A 12,396-nucleotide genomic window follows, 5' to 3' on the forward strand; every position below is an offset into this window, starting at 1 on the left:
TGTTCTGTGTGAGTCTAGGCTCCGTAATAAAGACCGTACCTAGACCTATAATTTATAAAAAAGAAGATGTGGTATGATTGCCAATGAGACAACTATCCACAAAAGACCAAAATGACACAGACATTAACAACTATTGGTCATCGTACGGCCTTCAACAATTAGCAAAGCCAATACCGCATAGTCAACTATAGAAGGCCCCGATAAGACAATGTAAAACAATTCAAACGAGAAAACTAACGGCCTTATTTATATAAAAAATGAACCAAACACAAATATGTAACACATAAACAAACGACAACCACTGAATTACAGGCTCCTGACTTGGGACCGGCATGTACAAAATAAATGTGGCGGAGTTAAACATGTTAGCGGGATCCCAACCCTCTCCCTTACCTGGGACAGCAGTATAACAGTACAACATAAGAACGAACCATACAAATAAGTTAAATCAAAAACGTCACAACAGACACGGGCATAGCCAATGAGTTGTGAAATATACACACCGTAAATGGTGCCAAAGGAACATCACCATCTAAAAATGGAAAATTAACAAGAGGGAACGAAAAATCGTCTCTTTTGTCGTTAATTGTAATGTAGAGTTTCCCGTTTTAAAACCGAAATATCTAAATCCAGGAAAGGACAGGTATTACAGAATAATCTTGATTTATTTGAAGTAAGTTCCTTGGGGTAAATTTCACCAGTATATTAAGATAATTCTTGATTTTTTAAACGAAACAATATCATCAAGAAAACGGTAAATGTTGTTGAATTTATCAATTAAATGCAATTTTGACGGGTCTTTACTGAGTTAAGTCGTACACTGTGTTTCGTAACAGTACAAAAACAAGTCTGCTATTAAAGGGGTACAATAAGGGTCCATGGGAGTACCTACAACCTGTCGATAAACTTTGTTGCCGAAACGTACATAAATATTATCAAGGAGAAAATCAACATCTTCAATCATCTCAACACACCTCCAGTTAGTATATTTAGCATGTTTACCTTTCTCATTAGAGAAGAAGGCTTTAAATGAGTTGCAGCAAATATATTTACATTCAGCTTTACCAAACGATCATTTAATTAAATAGGAGAACTTTTGTCTGAGAAGATAGTGTGGAAGTGTTGTGTAAAAAGTAGAACAATCAAAACTATTAACAGAATCAAAAGGACCATCAAAAGCACGTAATTTATCTAAAACATTTTACACTCCAACAATGGTTTTTAACTATGTTCATATATTTTATTACAATAGTTCATGATAAGCTCTTTATTAGTAGTTAATGGATAAGTTACGAGCACTGAAAAGATAAAGAAATGTTCAGAAGAAGCCTTAGGCCTTGATGTGGTTGTGATATGCTTGTTTACTACATTGTATATGACTCTCTGTGGAGCGGATGGACTTGAATGTAGATTAATTTAAAATGTCATTCTTAAGAACGTCCGTGCAGTATTTACGGCATACCACCACCACATTGTTGGCTGCTTTGTCGGCCGGTATAAACACAAACCGCTTTGAAAGTACTTGAAGTGTATTTCTTATTCTGGAAATAGGTGTATTATGTACTATTCTATTTACTTCAAAATTAATTTTAAAATGTGATATTCTCTTATATTCAACATTCATACATTTATTTGAATAAGAATCAAGAGATTTTTAATCAGATTTTTCCCGTTTACACCACTTTTTACAAAACGAGGAAAGAGCATCTTGGTGACTTGACGACACTCTTTACAATCTATTTTAGATGAAGGACGATATTTTGGCCTTTTTTCAAAAAGTTTTTAACATCTCTGTCCTGGACGATATTGAGGTCTCCTGTAATACCATGGCCATAGGGAACATATCTAAACTTGGACGATTCACAGTTTCAAGTTAATGGAGTATTAATATCTATATTCACGTCTGATGTAATCGACATATAGTTAAACATTAAACTTCTGCTGGATTTTTTGTATGAGTATGTAATTATAAATGATTCTATATTATCAAAATAAGGAGGTATAAAGTTTTGAACGGTAGAGTCATTAAATATGCTAGATAAGTTGATAAAATCAATACCTCTCCTAATTTATTTAATTTTCAAAAAACGACGTTTATGATCTTCAGGTTTGTCGATACGCGAGAACAGCCTATGGTGACAAAAAGCGGTAATTATACGAGAATATTCATACAGTGGGCTGACGAAGGAGATGGTGTTTACTTTTATAAATTATGACTTGGATGGGCAGTTTTTTTATTGGCACTCATACCACATCTCCTTATATCTCATAAATAATAATGAAAAGAGAATGTTTGACAAGGTCAAGATTTCCCATTGCTCAAACGGTAACTGTTTTGATATATAAACGAATAATAAAATCCAACATATAATATCTGACTGAAAAATGACCGTTAATATTGTAACATATACTACCATCAGGTGTAGGAGTCTCTAACGAATTTAAATATTTCTACTGATTTGGGAAACGTAACGTTAACCTGGGGAAATTAAATAATTAACGCTGGTAGTCATCCGACCAAGATGTTATAAAAAATGGGATATGTCATTTTAACAAGACTGTACGCAAAATAAAAGGATTTTTATGACATATCGAAGGCAGGTTAATATCAGATTTATTTATATCATCCCAATAGATATAGGTGTCGCTGCACGATTATTGTCAAAATAAAAAACGGTAAAAAAGTGATATATAATAAAACAGATTTTGTTCTTCATATATACCTTAGTTAGTTCATCTTGTGTTATATGCATTTCTAGACGATTATTTTGACCGAATGATCGATCATACAATAAGAAAAGCATTAAAATAAAGTCACGTAAAAATTAAAACAAAAACAGGTTTTTCAATAATCTTATATTTTTTTCAAATATATTAGTCTATCTTGATATTAGAAAAAATGAATTCAAGTTTGGTTGGTAATTTAATGCATGGTTTCTACTAACGAATGATTTCATGAATGAAAAGAATAGTTGCGTAAGAACAGAAATTATTTTTCTTTTTTAAGAACGTATTGTGTTGATATATATTGTTAGTATCGAAATATTATTTGTAAAACAGGCATTGCTGGTAAGAAATATGAAAGGGAAAATGCAATTCAAAACCATTGTTTCCATGGTAATTATATAATTGAATAATGTCTAAGCAACGGACACGATAGAAAGAACACAAAGGGCTTAGGTCGTACAACCTAAAGATGCATCATGCCCCAGTGTTATCTTAAAGATTGAACATTTTCTTTTATAGTTAAGCGTTTCGTACAACTAATAATAAGTCATAATAACTAAATAATCTTCAATATCAACTGACTCATATATCATCATGTAACACTGCTTGTATCATAAAATTCATTTTCTCAAAATCCTCTCCCGACAAAATCTTATTGCAAATTGCTAATTCATGAGTTGTTTTTATCAACTCATCGTTCATTCGAGGTTTCATTTAAGTAAATCTTCATGCATGTAGCACTTGTTTTATCCGTGATGCTCGAATCATAAAGTTCGAGGGACCAGATAGAGAAAACATTTATTGAGCATACATGATAAACAGCTAACGCAGTCTATTCTTGGGTTAGAACAGTTTTAGAAGTCCGTAAAAGCCAATGTTATTGTAAATAATACAGTTATAGGCATAACCATTGAAATTAACTAGCAAAGAAGACCACTCAATTTTACAACTGTAACTTACATTTTGTAGTTTGTGTAACACTATATTTACTGTGAGGAAATGTCGTTAAAATGTTCACAATAATAATAAACAGTGGCGTGTCATAGTATTCCTTGCATGTTTAGAATCACAAATAATTGATATTAAAATTGAGAATGGAAATGGGGAATGTGCCAAAGAGACAACAACCCGACCATAGAAAACAAAAACAGAATTAGAATTGATTACTATTCAAACATGAAGTATCGACGAAAGAAAAAATAAAGCATCACTATATTTTCACAGAGAAGGCGCTATGTTTTTTTTCATCATTCTGATAATAAATGTTTCAAAATGAAATAATTCTTCAATAAAACCTGCGACATTGCTCCTTTTATAACTTTCCTCTTTGATTTCATCGACTGATTTTATGTGGCGATACAGGAATTACGTGTTTTCCTTCAATGCATTGAATGTTATTAAAATAACATGAATAAATATGAATTTCAAAAAGAGAAAAAGTAAATGTAATATACATACTAACCATGCAATATTGCAGATATTTTTCAATCATGTTTTCGGAAATATCAACTTAATAATTACATTATACTTTTGCCTTTGTAGCAGTAATTACTCATTTACATGTTTTATTTAGTCAGCAGAAGAAGCAACATAAACGTTTAACACATTATTTTGCAGGCGTTTTAATCGCACTTAAAATTGGCAAACAAAGACTATATAAAGCTCTTGAAAAAAAGTAATAACAAAGAATCATATTGAAAGAATAGTAAATTAATCTTCTAGATTTGATCATATAGCCTTCAATAGTACACAAATGTAAATTCTCTTCAGAACTCGTTGTAAACCTATACATGTTTTGTTCTTCTATAAGGTTGGAAATAGTCTTCTGTATTACTTTAAACTAAATTTCTGTCTTATTCTAATGTAGCTTAGAAAAACCAAACCTGAGTTATATGTGTTTCGGCTTTTCTATGATGGTCCATCATAACAACATTAAAGTCTCGTTAAGTATTATTTAGCACCAGCATTCGTTGTAAAACTACTTGTTTTGTTCAAACGTCAAAAACCGTCTCCTGCAGAAAGATTTAAATCAAGTTAATATCTGTCTTTTTCTAATGTAATTTAGAATAAATAGACCTGAAATGATTCGGTTTTTCTCTGATGGTCCATCATAACAAAATTAAAGCCACGTTAAGTATTATTTAGGCTTCGTTTATTGTCACCAACCTCGTTGTAGTCGAAACCGGAAGTAAGGATTACCATCCCAAAATAGAGTTATTAGATTTCTTTAGAAGAGGACCATATAATTATATTAAGTCAGTTTCCGAGCAAAAGTGATAGTTTAGATCATATCATGTAAGACCAGACGAACATAATTTGACAAAATGATAGAAATAACGAGATTAAAGACGTACATTACCTTCCTACTACAATGAAATCGCAAAAGTATTGACTTCTTTAAATGGAGAGTAATCCTCAAGATAGCGTCTAGTACGGTATTTTGTATTTTTGTTCAACTTTCGAAAACAACTCATATCTATTCATTGCCTTTAAAGTCTAATGAAATATGTGACTGGTGAAAAATATTGAACCAATGCATGCACGTCAGACACACAAAGCAATGAATGTGTTTTTATCAGACAGATACTTTTTGTAAAATTGTAACATGGTGATGACTGATGATCTGTTATGGCTGTTTAGTTCACTCATCTTTATTAATATAACGGAATTTGATGAGACTGTCGTACAAAGTGAGAGCTTTGGGCTATAAAACCAGTTTCAATCCACCATTTTCTACATCTAAAAATACCTGTTCCAAGTCAGGAATACGACAGTTAATGTCCATTCGTTTTTATGTGTTTTTTCATTTGATTTTGTTATATAATTAGGGACTTTCCGAGTTTATTTTCCTCGGAGTTTAGTATTTTTGCGATTTTATGTGATTTTACTTTTTTCTTACATCATCAATAAACAAAAAAAAAAAAAAAAAAAACAAACCAAAAAAAATATACACACTGGACATCTGAAGATATATATGCTTTATTATTAGGACCATGTTTATTGAACTGTCATAACAAGATGACACATAACTGCCGTGGACAAAAACAATTAGCTAAGTAAGGTCAAAAGGAAAATCTAATTAGTAATGCCAAGATAAGACCAGATGAAAAATATAATACCGGAGAAAAAACTTTAATCTCATTATCGCATAATGTCTCATTACAGTATCTGATAACATCAGCTAATCCATTGACAATCAGTTAACGTTATCAGTCTGGTTTATTGGTAATCTTGAAATACAATAATTTTAAAGGGTGATAATTTTACTTAACCAAACACGTAAACAACTTAAATAGTAGACAAGACCACGACAATAATTAAGGACCCTCAATGATAACAAAACAATATACGAAACGAAAAACGTGAATGAAAGCAAATACAGAATATCAGTCAATTGAGTAGTGCTATATTACTCATTAGGACAGTTGTGTAATGGAAGGAAGTTAGTTAACGACAATTGAAAGCAGAAAGTAATCTTGAACAATTACACGAAAATTCACCATACATTTTCCCACGTACTATTGGTCATAAGTGTATCAATAAAAAAAGAATAATAAAGTATTAATGTTTTATATAAAAAATGGGAAAAATACGTTCATATACCGTAGATTGGGAAATTTTGGAGTCGGGATACTTTGGCGATTTTCTCCCGAAAAGCATGTGTATTTGTTTGGTGTGTTTAATTTCGATTCTTCTTATAATTGATTTTTTACAAATATCCTATGAAATAAATTTTAATGATCTCTATTTCAGTACGTGTTAATCTATTGATGATAAAATATTTAGATTTTAATCCTTAAATGCTTTCGGCCGTACAATGACATTTTATCAGCAATAGCTTGGCATATTGATGACAATTGTGAATAAAAAATCATGTGTTTCTTAACAATTTCCGAAAATTGACAATTAATTAAAATTTGTATAAAAATGTTGTCGAACAAATTATAACAGGTATTTATTTGCAGATTTGGCTATGTATTGAATTGTTGTAAATATACGGAAGATATAATACATTGTAACACACAATGTTTCCCCTAACATTAAACATAACGATATTTTTGATTTTGGCGTTTCAATTTATAGTGTTTGATTTATTTTCGTGTGTTTAATTTTAGCACTTTCAGTGAAGGCACCAAATAAATCAAAATAAAACTACAACCAAAATAACCCAACTTACAGTATGTGAATATCACAGAAGAATCGATTGAAACCAAACTGCATTTAAGGATGTATTCTTCTGTCATTTCAGTCTCATTGAAATCTCGTTCTGGAATTATTTCCAAAACAGGTGATATGAGTGGAAAATAGCAATGAATTTGATAATTATCATAATCAAACTTAACTCTGTGAAATAATTGTGCATTTCCAATAAGTAGTTTTTGAGTAATGAAATTTTCAAATTTTATTACAAATCAAGTCAGTCCTTTTTAGTGAAATTTTGAGAAAAATGGGTAAGGGTACAAAATTTTCTTTTACCAGAAACATACATCCCATGAAAAAAAGTTTAATTGTGGAACTGTGATTTTTTTTTACGATAATAGCCCAAAAATGGGTAAAAATTGATGAAAAATGGAAAAATCATCAAAATTGGGTACTTTCAGAGGACCGTAGCCAAAAAAAGCCCACCACCATATGCTTTTTTCTTCTCCAATTATTTGTTTACAATCATATAAACCCAAAAATTAGGTTCAGAAAAAGAAGTTTAATTCTATATTTTTTTCTCTTCTCAGAGGTGTACATCCTTAAAGAAAAAAATATGTATTTTGAGTTTTACTAGAACTGACTAGAAGATGCATTAGGTCTGTCTTTTCCACTAACATGTATGACTTTGTAGATTTTAGACTCTAAAAAGATATCTTTTAGATTATTCTATTCTACATGGTGATACTAAGATTAATGTGAATCTCAATAACAGATGGAGCATGTAAAGCTGTAAAACCAACATTCAATTCCACTATTAGTCTTTGTTATATTCACACTTTTTCCAAAACAATTAGCAGAATTCATCTTTGTTTCAAAACAGAAATACTTGGCATGAGTAAAGCTTTATCCTGTCAAGTACTATAGACAAATGTTCAGATAACCTTACATTACATATAGAAAAATAACTATCACTAGAAATTAACCAATCAAATTTTCACCACTTGTTTATCTGTGTGCAAGCTTTAGTACAATGTACTGCAAAATTTCTAAAATATTCTATAGAAACCGATTATAATAAAAACAAAAATGGTGCTTTGACAAAAATATAAGTTCTAGACCATGAATTTGCTTACTGCATTCAAATACAGGATAAGGTGCCTTCAACTGTCAAGTTCAAAGTATAAAATGATGATATTTTATTTCATTTAAAATGGCATTATTTAAATTAGATAGTGTCATATTTAAAATCGTTTACGTCTATTGACCACAACGAGATGACAAGTTTTGAATATACTAGCTATGTAAGTCAGTCTAGGAAATTAAAAGTTCTTTATAATATTTGGACCTTTGTATATTTGCCTAAAACATGTAGTGTCCGAACAAGAACATATGCAGAAGTCTGTATCATATTGTTCGTATAGTAACGTTAATCAGTATAGTTTTCCTATTGCATTCCATTGTTGTGTTTTTGTGTTGACAATACTGTACATACTTTTCACATCTTTTGATTCAATAAAGTCCCTTAAGTTTATACCTTTGATAACTATTTACACCATAGGGTTTATCCAAGGCATAGATTACCTTAGCCGTATTTGGTACAACTTTTGGGAATTTTGGATCCTCAATACTCTTCAACGTTGTACTCGTTTGGCTTCATAAATATTTTGATATGATCGTCACTGATGAGTCTTATGCAGACGAAACGCGCGTCTGGCGTACTTAATTGCAATCCTAGTACCTTTGATAACTATATGCAAAGCAATATTGTTTTACGAACCTTTTTGCGTATTCAATTAGATGTTCCGTACTATGATTTGGTTGTATTACAAGGCAATAACAATCAAAACCAAGGAGTAAACAAAGACTTACAAAACCAAAGGAAAATTACTTCAACAGTTATGAATAATAAATGAGAAACAACACGAACTCCACTAAAAAGTATAGCAAAAACTATAGCAAAATGCGCTTGTTATATTTACCCAGATAGCATCATTTCGTCGTGATCGTCAACTATTTTTTGACTATGTAATTTGCATGTTGAAAAGTGATTATGAATTTTGAACATACTTATACAAGTGCTTCTATATGTGGTTCTATACTCGCTTTCTATTTGTATATATGTGTATAATTTGGAGCAATTGATGAAAATGTTATTTTTGTCGGTTTTTTTTTCTGTTTTATTCAAATATCTGGACAAAACTAAGATTAATAGAATCTATAAACATGCAATTGATTTATCATCAACAGAAATTTAAAAAAAAATATCTGTTAAATACATATATTTTTATTTTATTATTTAATGGAAAGCCAATGCAAAAATACTGAATCCTATTACAACGTTCCTTGATATGAAGGTCATCATGAATAGCTGATCGATAAGCACACATTCACTTGCAGCGTTTTATATGTTGTTGAACAAAGTTTGATTAGATATAGTTTTGCGTGTACAAGCCAATATGTATTTCATTCACTTTCGAGTAACAACATTACACATAACAAATTGTGTTTCCGTTCCTGTCGAGTCAATATTGAACAACTTATAGGATGAAAGCATGCAGTTGTGCAATTAAATAACGACTACTGATTTCCTGTTGACGGTCAAAAGACACTATTAAAGTACTAAGTTTAAATACAAAACCATAGCTTACTACGATTATGTTTTATTTGTAATAAGATTGCGGAAAATGTAAAACAAACTGTTGGATTAGACTGCTAGTAAATACTCATAATATTATAATTCGTGTAACTAGAATATAAATAGGTTAACGAATAATTGAAAATGCACTTTGTAACATTAATAACGTTATGATGTAGGACTCAAGAAATTGTCTAGAAAAACTTGTAAATTAAAAGAAATTCCAGCACAGCGATATGAATATCAAAAACAAATGAGAAGAAAGCCTGAATATTGAGATAGGCAAATACATTTGGTTCGTCTATCATGACCAAAGTGGCTCTGTAATTAACAACATCTTTAAATAAATATTAATCAAAATAAGATAATCACCAAACATGGGTTAAACCTACTCCTCTGAATTGAACTGCATAAAAACCGTTCAAACGTAAACACTTGAAGACACAAAAAAATAAACACAAAACACGATAAAAATGTATGAGACTGATTTTGCATGATGTTTAATGACAGGAGTATCTGATTCGTTTTTGTTTTATTTCTTGGGTGGCATTCATGACCACATGTGTGCTTCACATTCGCAACTCGACAGTTCACACTTGTGCAGTATGATCTAAATACCCATATCCAGCATTTATGATTATCCCGAACGTTAACGGATCAATGTCAGTTTGTATTACCATCTTGTTTGGATTTTTGATATCTGTCGCGTACCAAGTCAGGAATAGGACAGTTGTTGTCCATTCCCTTGATGTGATTTATTATTGATTTTCCATTAGACTGGGAACTTTCCGTTTTGAATTTTTACCTGAATAAACCAACAAACTATACAAAAGAGAGCAAAATTAAGTTTAACGAAATATGATATTTATCAAAATATAAAATACAATTACCACCAGTGTTTTTAGGTGTATGTCAAAAATGATTTAAATCAACAGTTAGCTGTTTGACATTTGGTTGGTACATTCTTTAAGCAAGCCGACATTTTTCATTATCTCCGGTTACTGTCCATAGATGATAAGAACAATAGAAAGTCGTATAAACATAACTGTTTCATCAGGTTCTGTCATAATTAGAACCAACGTATTTATGACAACCATACAACCTTGATGGCTTATCACCCTTTAGGTTGATAGATAAATCAGTGTCTATGACATGTATGACAGCTAATGAGAATTATTTTCACAGTTCTGCTAATAAATCACTGCATTTCAACAGGCAAACCATTTGAAATGTAATCGTTGGTTAGTTGAATAAAAATTATATACAGCCGTTCTGAAACTTTTTCTATTTTTTTAAATGTTAATTATCATTTTATTTATAAACAGGTGTTTTTCAAACAAATGTAGTTCTATTTGAACATTACATATATATCACATTATGTATCCTAGACATTGCAACATTAAGTGTGTGTATGGTTCAGATTTGTTTCTGTCAATTGCATATCACGACAGGATTTCGGAACGCTAAACATATGCATACACGCGTACAAAACATAACATTCAATTGATTTTAAAACTGTCGAAACAATTGATTTTGATTGAACAATAGTTGAATTGACAGATTAGTACTTAAGTACAACTACCGGGCTACAGTATTCGTGGTACCTTTTGGGATTTAGTGTACACTGTCCGAGGTATCAATCAAACTAAGGCTGTTGAAATAACTAAAAATATATTGAGAAATGCATGTATTAACATTTAAGGGAATTCGTATTATATGAATAGACACAGTTAACTAGATTATTTGCTTTTAAATTCCACTGCATTTATCCTTTGAATTTTTCATTGTTTGATTTGCGGTATAATTTTGACTCCTTGACAGAACCGAACGGTGATCCAGAGTTCTTTATAATGTTGTCTCTAGTGAATTGCTGTCGCGTTTGAAATAATTCCACATCTCTCAGTTTATAATCTGTAAAGAACCATTATACAAATCAGTTTACCAATACGCATGGCTAATTATCCCAAAAAAGGTTATGTTCAATGTGTCCTAGACGTCCCAAGATAATTCCATCGAGTCACAAACACAACCCAGCGTAATTTTAAACACAAAGCAATAAACGAACAGTTCATAACCTTGCCGGATATAATCCCAGATGTGTGGTTCCTTATTATAATGTTCATTGTATTTGTTTCTGATATCAAAGTAAGTTATTCGGAACTGGTTTTCTGATGGCAGTCACATAGAGTTGATTTATAAGACTAGAAGTCAATGATACGACTAAATTGACCATGAAATATCAAAGATAAATCAGCTCAATGTAGTAAACTATTTTGAATACATGCATACCTGATTTTCCTATACGATTTATAGAGTATAGGTTATATGAGTTTAATTATCTTTTTAGTACAGCATCATGCCGACAGTAAATGAATAATATGTTGTTCAAAATTGCATCTCACATTAAGTCTTTAATCTTTAAAAAAAAATACTGTCATCTTCTATTTACGGTTGGGTTCGTGATGGTAATATTTAATGTGTCGGTGTCATTTTACTTTATATACCTTTGGTCGTGACTATATTAATTTACTTTTTATTTTGCCCTTTGATTTCGTAAATTTTGTATTTTCTTACGAATTTTGTTTGATTTCAGTTAAGGATAATTATGTACTTTTGATAGGACACGAATTATTTGAAATGATCAATACCATGGGACAAAGTTGTTATGAATTAATAATGATACTAATATTACAGAAACTTGCATTCTAGATATACTTTAAAAGTCTAGCGTTTCACAACAACTGAGGCGATATACCTATTTCGTTATATGTTACACCTGTCCTTTGTAATATAACAGAAATTGGATGTAAAATGAATCTTATCGATGTTAAGGTTTATGGTAAAAATCTTCGCATAGTACAGGATTGCTTTAACAATAATTTTGAAATTAA

The sequence above is a fragment of the Mytilus galloprovincialis genome, chromosome 7 (genome assembly GCF_965363235.1).
Source record: "Mytilus galloprovincialis chromosome 7, xbMytGall1.hap1.1, whole genome shotgun sequence".
Classification (NCBI taxonomy): domain Eukaryota; kingdom Metazoa; phylum Mollusca; class Bivalvia; order Mytilida; family Mytilidae; genus Mytilus; species Mytilus galloprovincialis.